The sequence below is a fragment of the Dasypus novemcinctus genome, chromosome 1, assembly GCF_030445035.2.
Source record: "Dasypus novemcinctus isolate mDasNov1 chromosome 1, mDasNov1.1.hap2, whole genome shotgun sequence".
NCBI lineage: Eukaryota > Metazoa > Chordata > Mammalia > Cingulata > Dasypodidae > Dasypus > Dasypus novemcinctus.
Genome location: NC_080673.1, coordinates 141,625,172 through 141,636,737, shown reverse-complemented (window position 1 = coordinate 141,636,737; position 11,566 = coordinate 141,625,172). Strand labels below are relative to the sequence as shown.

At 36.0% G+C, this 11,566-nt stretch overlaps 1 pseudogene; it reads left to right on the top strand.

Annotated features, from left to right (window-relative positions):
* The first annotated feature begins 1,481 nt into the window (after nucleotides 1–1,481).
* On the top strand, nucleotides 1,482–11,145 carry LOC101445148 (sideroflexin-4 pseudogene; annotated as a pseudogene).
* Nucleotides 11,146–11,566: the final 421 nt, after the last annotated feature.

Sequence of the window (11,566 nt, the reverse complement as noted above, 5' to 3'; positions counted from 1 at the left end):
TTTGAGCATAAAGTATATCTTAGATTTCATTGTAATAAAATGGGAGAAATGTACTCCCAGAGTACATTTAAACCTTGGGGCAACAATAATGCTTATGACATCTGAGAATGGTTGAAAGAAAGATGGATATAATCTTGGAGAAGAAAAGATTTGAGGAAACATGAGAGCAGCCTTCAAGCATTTTAAGTCAGGATTCTAAGGGGTAGAGAATGAATCACCCATTCTTCTTAAAAGTGTCTTTAAAATCTTCAATGGGAAGTATCTTCAAATTGATTATTTTTGTTTTATTAACTTGTGAAATTCAATATGTCAACAAAATGAATCCCAAGATTTTGTTGTTGTTGTTGTTGTTAATGTAAAGTGGGCAAAGATTTAAAGAATTTGAGTTACACTACATGTCAATGGAAGGATGTAGTAGACTGAGTCTTTTGTGGAGCCCAGAAAATGATGTTCTAAAGTTGGTACATTCCTGTGGGTGTGGAACCCTTTGATAGGATTGGATTCAGTTGAGGGCCCTTTGATTGGATTGCTTCAGTGGAGCAGAGCCCAGAGTGGGTCTTGGACCACTAGAGTCCTTTATAAATGGGAGAGAGGAGGCAGCAGAAACAGAGAGAAACACCCAAGAGCTGAGAGAGAAGGCCCCAGGAGCCAGAAGCTGAATTCATCAGAACACAGAAGATGAGAGGAGCCACTGACACCAGAAGCTGAGAGCAATGAAGCCCAAAGGATGGAGAGAGATGAGTAGATGCTAGCATGTGCCTGACTGCCCACAGCGGCAGCTTTGGAGAAATCATCATCTGATGATGCCTTTACTGGACACTTTCATGTCCTTGGAACTATAAACTTATAAGTTTATAAATTCTCATTGTAAAAACCAACCCAGTCTATTGCTTTGCCAGACTAAACAGAAAATGAAACCAGGAAAATGGGGTCCTGCTATGCAAAAAGCAAAAAAATTTTTTAAGTCTTAAAATGGGTAAGGGAAAATAAAACAAACAAACAAAAAATGGGTAATGAGTAGCTTCAGGAAGAAATGTGAGATGCTTGATTAAAAGGCCTACATTGCTTTGGAGAGACTGTTAGGCTTCCAATGAGCCCTTAGACAGAAATGATGAATGTGTCATTGCAACCTGGAAGAAAGATGATCCTTGTTTTTAAGTGAGGGTGAACTTGATAAAAATGACTCCTGGTGTTAGATGGAAGCAAAATTTGAAAGTGATGAGCTTGGATATTTAGTTGAGGAGATTTCCAAATTAAATGTGGAAAGTTCAGCCAGACTTCTCCTTGCAACTTATAGCAAAATGGAAGAGGAAAGGGATAAGCTGAGAACTGAACCCCTGGGCATAAAGAAACCAGAAACTGATGGTTTGGAAAATTCTGAGCTTCTGGAAAGTGAGTCCCTAGAGGATAGTGTCCCATATGAGGGTTTACCTGATCATGGAATCAGCTAGTCACTTCAGTGTAAGAAGTCAGAATTGATGATGCAGTTATCCAGAAGGATCTGTGGAAAGTCTTATTGTCTGACGGCTTGGAGCCCTGTTTCCTGCATGATAAACCAAGCCTTGCAAGATCTATATGAACGAACCACTGCCAGTGTGCCTGAACTAAAAGGGACAGAATATGAAGAGACTGAAAGACCAATCCATTTTATTCAGTGACATGGAAGAACTATTTACTCCATGATAAAAAGGGAAATCAAAATAAATTCCTTGATTTTCCCATAGTTAACAACTTTATTTTATTTATTTTATTGCATTTTAAAAAATTCATTTATTATATTTTATGGGTTCTTTCATGATTAATAATAGTAACATATCATGGATTTATCTAGCTGAGCAGCTTTTTAAAGCAACTTTCTTAAATTGACAGGTAGAACCTTAGCTTCAAAAGTAACCTTAGAGACTTAATTTTCTAGGCAGGGAAGATGAGTGTTCTGTATCCCAACAGGAATGAAGCCATAGTCTGGGTGTGGACATTGCTGCTTGGACTCAAAGCTCTGTTATTATCACTGCATCAGTGACGTTAATATTCTACATTAGTATTTTGACTACTTTTTACTAAAGAAACATTCACTTGATAACTCAGCAGGATACTAATCCCCTATCCCCCTCCCCATTTTATAGATGGACAAATTAAGATTTAAAGAAAAGGAGCTACAACTCAAGGAAGCTATTACAATATAATAGAAATAAAAATGCATAAGGATTGCTTTCGTTTTCTAGAGCATTTTTCATGGAAATATGGTTTTAATTATATACCAGTGAATTCAAAAGAATGGAAAAATTTACATGATGCACATTTTTACACCTGCTAACAGGTGCTAAAATCTGTTCGAATTCTGTGAATGGAGGTTTCTGTACCCAGCATCTCATTATCATAAAACCCAAGATCAAAAAGACTATGAAATATTGAGGCTGATTTAGTTTTCAAATGCAAAGTAGCAGCTGGATTAAAGCACAGGCTATTGGAAAAACCTGGAGAGAAAAAACTGACATCTTTAGTCATCGGGTGTGCTCTCAGACAATGAACAGACTGATTGGACATACAGAAATAGGAAAATTCATCTCTTTTTTTTTATTCCAATAAGTTTCATTGCAGGAAACTAATGTGAAACTGATGTGTGGCAAGCAGGAACAGGCCATTCTTTTTGTCAGCAAAGGAAAAATAGAGGTGATTGGTACTGGGAGTATATAAGTAGAAACAAAATAGCTTTTGCTAAGATTATATTTACTTTTAAAATAGTATCATTTGTAAAAGTTTTTAGTCCAATAAAAGTTTTTTACAACATATATGTGTGGATATATATATCTATAGATATATATATCTGCTTATGTATATAAATGTATAATCAGGTATGTATATAAAAAGTCACATGAGTTTATAGGGAGAAGGAAGGAAAGTGAAGGAAGGAAAGAATGAATGAATTCAGATAAAACCAGTTCTCAAGATAATAGTACCATGATATTCTCACTAATATGACTTTCTACTTAATATTTATTTGCCTGTAGAGAATGATAAATGCAAGAGAGGTCTAATTTACACATGAAAAACTACATGTCATTTAAGGAAGGGAGTAAAGAAAACTTTGTAAGAAATGACTCTGAAAACTTAAAATACCAAGTATTTCAAAGAAGGAATGGCTTCAAATAATTGAGACTGTATATTCTTATCTTTGATAAAAGTCCAATACAAGAAAAAAGGATTACAGGAAAGTTTCATTGTATGGCAAAAGATTTTTGTTTTGTTTTGTTCTATTTTTTTAAAATGTTACATTCAAAAAAATATGAGGTCCCCATATATCCCCCCACCCCCCTCACCCCACTCCTCCCACATCAACAACCTCTTTCATCATCGTAGGACATTCATTGCATTTGGTGAATACATTTTGGAGCACTGCTGCACCACGTGGATAATGGTTTACATTGTAGTTTACACTCTCCCCCAGTCCACCAAGTGGGCCATGGCAGGACATACAATGTCCAGCATCTGTCGCTGCAGTACCACCCACGACAATTCCAAGTCCTGAAAATGCCCACACATTATATTAAAATGCATTGTCTGTTGTGCAAACTGATGGCCCTTATCACCACTGAACTTACTGCTGGGAGGATTCTTTTTCTCTCTAATCAAAAATAATTCTATCAAGGTATGGAATGTCTTGGAAACAAACTATGCATGGCTACTTAAAAAGAAATATTAAAGCTGCTCCACGTAATTGCAAAGTACAGTTTTATTTCTGGTCTCACTTTTATTATTTAAAATGAGAGAAAGAAAGCACAGTCAGTGATAACTCTAAGGCAGAAGTGCAAGTTAAGCATATGATAAATATTATGATATGATTTTAAAGCAAGAAGGAAGAATATTGTCCTCAGAAAACAATAAAATATTTACAGGTATGATTCCAGCAATGGAAGAACTTTATCATTGATGTGGAGGCAGTGGCCACTGGAGGTTCTGAGGGGAGGGGAGGAGGACAGGGTTAATATGGGGGCATTTTCAGGACTTGGTAATTGTCCTGAATGACATTGCAATGACAGATACAAGTCATTGTATATCTTGTCATAACTTAAAAAATTGCATGGGAAAGAGTGTAAACTACAAAGTAAACTATAATTCATGCTGAGTGGCAATGTTTCAAAATGTGTTAATCAGTTGTAACAAATATACCACACTAATGAAGGATGTTGTTAATGTGGGAAGATGAGGGAGGAGTAGGCTGCAGGTCATATGAGAATCCCCTATATTTTTTATGTAGCATTTATGTAATCTAAGTATCTTTCAAAAAAATTAAAAGATATATATATATATATATATATGTACATGAAAGTACATGAATGCAGGCTTGAGTTTGGAATAAGTTTTGCTTCTCTAAATGTTGATAAATCAGAACAATTAAAAGGGTCTTATAATAGTAGCATGATCATGTTTGTGCTTCAGGAAAATTACTTTTTCAAACTTGAAAATGAAATATGGCATATATTGAGTCTGTAGGGTACAGAAATTATAAATACAAACTTTGGAATCACAGTGGCCTGGGTTTGAGATCCAATTCCTGTAAATTCTGACTGTATGATTTTGGTCAAGTTATTTAACATCTCTTAGCCACGGATTCTCCATGTATAAAATGTATATAATAATAGCACTTTCCTTAAATCAGTTTTGTAGCAATTAAATAGATGATATACGTAAGGCACTTAGCATAGGGTCCAGAAAGACCAAGAGTTCTGTTAATATTACTTATTATTAACCTTAATTGAAAAAACATGGACACTAGAATAAAGGACATTAGTTTGAAAGCTATTCCTTAATTTTGTAGACATATGGTTGTTTTTTCTTCTTTAGCTATTGTCTTTATGCATCTAATACCATTTAGCAATTGCTTTTTAAAAATATATATTTTTCTAAACATAAAACAGTTATTATTTTCAATTTTTCCTGATTAAGCAATGATTACAATTCCATATATTGGATAATCCTCTGTCACAACTAATAAGATCATTTTTATCATAACCTAATTAAATATACATAAATATTTCCATTATATAATTTGATTTCACTATTCTAATTGTCTATTCTTATCCAGCTATACTATTATACTTATTGAAACTACTTTCTTATTGAGCTGTAAATGTTTTCCTTTCCTCTTCCATTTCAGTATTTCCTTGGCTGGTCTCATAAACTCATTCTTCCACATAAATTTTAGAATGCTTTTATCAAGTTTCAAAATAAAATTCACAAGTATTCTTTTTTTTCTTTCTCTCTGATAAACTACATTCTCCTCTTGATTCTCCTTATCCCTGTTCTGCCAATTATGAGTGGGTTATTATTACACTCCTTCACCCACTGTTCATTCCTCTCAAGCTTTATCATTTAGAAAGAGCACTCTTCCCCCCACTTTCTCTCTCTCATTCTCTCTCCCTCCCTCTCTCTTTCTCAGTGTTTGTGTGTATGTATGCTCAAGTTCTTTTGTGTGTCTAAGCACAAAATGAATGTACAGAGAAAATAAGTAAGCATACAGTCAATGTAGAATTTTAAATTAAGCATCTCTAGGACTCCAGAAGACATTGCCTCTTGTGGGAAAAAGATTGGACTAAGGGCCAGGAGGCTAGAGCTCAGCCCCAGAGCCATCCCACCTCTTCAGAGAGTAATTTTGTTTCCATTTACCTTGGCTCAATACCCTCTTTTGTTAGCAAAGCCTCCTGCAGGGACACATTGCAAAGTGAATTCTAAAAGTTAGAGCTATGCAGGTAATAATATTTAGTGCTTATTATGTAGCTGCAATAATTTAAGCATTTTACAGCATTGTTTTATTTAATTTTCATAGCAACCCTATGAAATAGGTCTCATAACTTTAACAATTTATTCTAAGTTCTCATTTATTCACAGTGAGAAAATAGAAGTACAGAGGTTAAGTAACTTGCCTAACTTCACAAAGAGGGGAAACCAAAAATTTAACCTAGACATTTTCTCTCCAGAGGCTTACCTCTTAACCACTACACTCTGGAAAATATACTAAAGAGGTGTCCAATTATGGAAGATGTTTTCTGCCTCTTTTATGAAAATGAAAACCCATATAATGCCATCATGCTTTTTATTTACATGAAAATTGTATATATATAGTCAAGGCTCCAGGATAATATTTCCAGTTCCAACATCACCTCAGCCATGCTCCAGATTCTATTTTAAATCAGTATCACTTTCCCTCTGTTTTAGAGTTAAGAGCAATTTACTAGTAATGATAAAATGTGAATTTTATATTTTATCTCTAGTTTACAATTCAAATCAAATGTAATTTCTTTGTTTTCAGTTATATTCATTCATTCATTTCTTTATCTAAAACCAGAAAAGGTGATTAAATATGTGTGCCATGCTAAAAACTATTCTAAGAGTAGGAGTAGAGCAAAGTGATTAGGGGCATGGACCCTAGAGTCAGAATTCCAAAGTGGAAGTTCTGTCTCTACCATACATAAGCTCAGTCATTTTGGTCAAGTTACTTATTCAATTTCTGTCTCCAGTCTTCAATTGTAAAGTGGCACTAAAATTAATAATTTTACCACAAGATGCTAAACATAAAATGTAAAATCTTTAGAGCAATGTCTATCCTTAAATAACACTGATAAAATGATGAATATTTTAAGGAAATATTCTGATTATGATCCAGTTATTGTTCTAGAATAGGACTACCCAGTAGAAATACAGCTTGAGTGACAAAAGCGAGTCATGTATGTAGTATTTTTTAAAGATTTATTTTTATTTATTTCTCTCCCTTTCCCACCTACCTCCATTGTCTGCTGTGTCCATTCATTGTGTGTTCTTCTGTGTCTGCTTGCATTCTTGTCAGGTGGCACCAGGAATCTGTGTCTCTTTTTGTTGTGTTATCTTGCTGCGTCAGCTCTCCATGAGTGCAGTACCACCTCTGGGCAGGCTGCACTTTTTTTTTGTGCCAGGTGGCTCTCCTTGTGGGGCACACTCCTTGCATGTGGGGCACCACTATGTGCGGGCACCCCTTGTATGGCACGGCACTCCTTGCACATGGCAGCATTGCATATGAGCCAGCTCACTACACGGACCAGGAGGCCCGAACCCTGGACCTCATTTATGGTAGGCGGACACTCTATCAGTTAAGCCACATCTGCTTCCAAATTTAGTTTTAAATTTACTATTAGTCGTGATAAAAAATAAAATGAAACACGTGAAAATAAGTATAAAATATATTTTATTAAAATAAAAACAAACATTCAAAACATGATCATTTTAACATCTAATCAATGTAAAAATTGAGTTATTTTACATTTCTTTTATATCAAGTATTCAAAATTTGGTATGTATTTCATATGTGCTTATAATCCTAACAAGGAATAGCCACAATTTAACTGCTTAATACCCACATATGGCCAATGGCTACAGTATTGGGGAGATACTTATCACACAGATATAGGCACTGATGATAAAGCAGAATATGAAATAGATGTAGTCCTCTTCAAAGAGGATGAGACAGAAAATAAAAAATATCAAGAAAATGAAATAGGATATATGATGGATAGTTATCAAAGCAGTAACAGCACTTTTTAGCTTAGGCAAGGAGTCTCTGATGGGTAGTGTTTACAATGGAAATTGAATAATGAAAAAAGTCTCAATAAAAACAAATAAAAAGATTAAATACAAATCTAGAACAATGTGTTGATTAAAGAAGACATTTAGTATTTTTGAGAAACAGAAGCAAGAAGCAAAAACAAAGTCAGCGTGGTTGAAATGGAAAGTGGAAGAGGTCAGGAAAGGCAGTAGAGGTAAGGTCTACAGGACAGAGGACATGGTGAGGTTTGGATTTTATAGTATCAATGGAAAACATCCGGAGAGATGTATTGATGACATGATCTGCCGTTTTCAATTAGAAAATGCATCTGGTTTCTGAGTAATCAATGGACTATAGTGTAGAAGGAGGGAGAGTAGAACTAGGTGGAGAACAGAGGCAGGCAAACAAGTTAATGGTCTGTTTCAGTAATCCAGAAGATGGATGATGGAAGCTTGGGCTTTGTTTAAGCACTGGAACTGGTGAGAAATGGTTGGATTCAGTATATAAGACAGCAGTTGAATCCATTTGATTTCCAAATGGATCGATTTTAGGTAGTTAGAGAAAAGTCTTTAGGATGACTTCCAAGGTTAGAATATATGCTGATGCTATTTATTGTGACAGGGAAACTTGTCAGGAAGCAAATTCAGGGTGGTAAATCAAATTGTTTAGTCTTTTAGATATCTAGTTGGAAATATCTTGACTGGAAATTTTTAGTTAGCATTTACCAACCTAAATATGGTTTTTAAAGAAGAAGAAATATGGTGAGTTGTGATGAGGAACGTATAAGATGGAAAAGAAGGTATTTCAGGACCAAACCCTGTTGTAGATCAACATTTAGAGGTCAAGGAATAGAAGAAGAAGAAATCAAGAAACAGTGAATGAGGGAGAAGAAAAAAAGCTTATTATTTTGTCACCAAAGCCCAGAGAAGAATATGTTTCAAGAGTGGGGAGTTGTAAATCCTAAACTACTGAATAGTCAGGTATGCTAAGATCAAAAACTAGCCATTGACTTCAGTAAGATGTAGGTCACTGGTGACATTGATTATAATTGTTCAGGAGGATGTGTTGGGAAGTTAATGAAAAGGGAGGCAGCATAGTAAGTGTAGATAATTTTGTTGATATGTTTCCTGTGAAGGAAAGAGAAGAATTTGAGCTGCAGATTAATGGAAGATGAAAGGTCAAAGTATTTGTTTTGTTCATTTATTTGTTTAAGTTGGGTGATACCAGAACATATAATATTTATGAACTATGAATAGTAGAGATGGAGAAATTAATGATGTAGGAGAGAGAAGAGTGATGGAAAAGTAGAGTTCTTCAAGAGCCAAGAGTTTATGGGATCTAGGCCTTAGAAAGCAACAGCAGTGAAGAATATGAACTGAAATTGGCATATGTGGTGGTGTGAAATTACTTTGTTTAGGAAGTATATAGCAAATACGTCAGCTAAGATTGGCTGTGGATAATCCAAGGTATAGGTCAAACGGTTATCTGAGAAGTGAATCAGTATTCCATGCCAAAAAGGGTGACATAGTTAAATAAATTTTAGGAATGACAGTACTTGAGCCCTAAGAGATTCATAACAGAACAGAACACAATAAATCAGGGTAAGTTACCTTGCTTGATCAATCATGGTTGAGAGCTATACTGAAATCAAAGCTCACATTCTCTTCTTGAAATGCAGTCTTCGTAAACCCTAGGTTCCTGCAAGCTATCAGAGATTACTGCATTATCCCATACTAATCTTCATAGTACTTACCTTTGCAACCCTTTCATTTTTTTTTTAGTTCTTCAAGATATGTAGTACATAACCCTTCTTCAAGATTATAAGGTTTTGAGGATGTGATTTGAGACTTATATATCTTTACATCCACTATTCTAAGTAATATTTATTGTCAAATGAATGCATGTAAACATATTGGTGTATACATAGGAATGAACTTGTCTTCCTCTTCACCCTTGCATGGTAATAAAACTGACTAATCATAATTCATCCATGGGATAAACATACTCAACAAATGCAGGTGGTGTAGTTTTGGGCTTCTGATTTTAAGGATATAGGCTTGACATAAATGGTAAGGAGAGTGGAGGAGGAGGCACAGGGGCACAGCTGCTACCCTGGCGCAGCGGGGTCGCCACACTTATGGAACCCAAACTGTACTCCTGAATCAGAAATTGCCAGTCTTTTTTCCAATGATTTCTTCAGTGGACAGAATTACTAGACACTACAAATTTGATTATCTCAATTGAAAAAAAAAATCGAGGCAACTGTTATTAACAAATAACATGAATCCAGAGACAATATGTGCAGCCAAAAGATGTAAGAGGCTTGGAAGAGGAATCTCTCCACAGTGCATCCTGACAATGGCAAACTCATCCCTGTTCTTCTTTGACCTGCAACTTTCCTGCTTGTCACAGGGCCTAAGATTTTTTCTTTGCTGCTGCCAGCAAAAGGGATGAAATCCATGATTTAACCTCAGTTCTTCCACAGCTACAGTGCAGCATTTAACATCATCAGTGAAAATGCAAGTACAGTCATCGCCCACAAGAGAGTATATTACTAGGGACAGGAGTAATTGCTTCTTCGAACTTTTTTGGAGTATCTTTCATTTGGTGATAAATGAAGTTTTCATTGGACAACTGTGGTGCTTACTTTTTGATTGGAGAGCCTTGCCTATCATCTTTCTCACTCTAGTCAGTGGCTTGAATGTCTGGCATCCCAGAGTTTGGAGCCTGTGTGAGGGCTTGAGGTCATGGACAAGGAAGGCAATGCCATGGGCCACGTCAGAGAGCCAGGGAAAAAGTCTTCAAAGTAAGAGCAATATCCAGAAAAGTGTTTATATCACAGAAGTCTTAGCATACCTTTTTAGAAGGGCCCTGTTTTTCCTGCAATGTCCATGGTCATTATGAGTTGTGAAACTCTCTGTTATCACCCTGGTCATGGGACTGATGATGCCAGCTTCTTTTAGTATATTCCCACAAATGGGATGGTGTGGCAGTTTGATATTATTTATGAATTTCAAAAAGAGATATTGATTATGTTTGTAAACTGGTCTGTTCCTCTGGGTATGATACCTACCCCTTTGACTGTATTAAATTCAGAGGTTTCATGCAAGGTTGAGTCCCAGTCCCCTCAGTGGACTATATAAATGGAACTCCACCAAGAACAGAGAAATAGATACACAGAGAAACAGCTCCATAGACATGGCAGAGGCTCTGGGAAGAGAGATGACCCTGATAGTCTACAGCTGAGATTGGAAGAAGCTGGGTCCATGGAGCCTTAAGAGGGAAGAGGAAAGCTGAACTTTCACAGACATCGTCCACCATCTTGTTTCAACACGTGGCAACAGAATTTGGTGAGAAAGTAACTTTGAGTTGGACTCTTTAGGGCCTTGTAACTATAACCTTTTACCTCAAATAAATAGCCTTTATAAAAGCCAACAGATTTCTGGTGCTTTGCCACAGCACTCCTTTTGTCTAATTAATACAGATGGATACTGTGCAGTAAACTTGAAAAGGAAATTCGATCTGCAACAGAAGAAACTAAACTCCTCTATAATAGAGGGGTTAAGGGTTAAGGTTTAGGTGAATTTGTCTGGTTGCTCCTCAAAGATCTTCCTGTTCACAAGGTTTCAGCTTGGAGAACTTTTGTCAAAGGTGTCCAGGAAGCCCCAGCAGTGTCGACACTGCCAGGATGACTAAATTACACATGCCCAGACCATATCCATACTCCATGGGTCTAGAGGTTTTTAACCTGGATGGTAAAGAAACAGGAGGGTGTCCTGTGTGTCCCCTAGGGTTTCTGAGGGAATGGGTGAAGGAATAATCAGATTTCTCTTCATTCATCTGCCTGTGAAAGGATACTGTAAAATTACTAATAAAGTTGCATAAAGTTAAGTATTTGGAAAAAAAATGATAAAGTGAGTTCTTACCTTATTTTTCAATACCACGGTAAGAAGGAGCAGGATTGTGATGGAAATTGTTGGCAGTTATTGAATT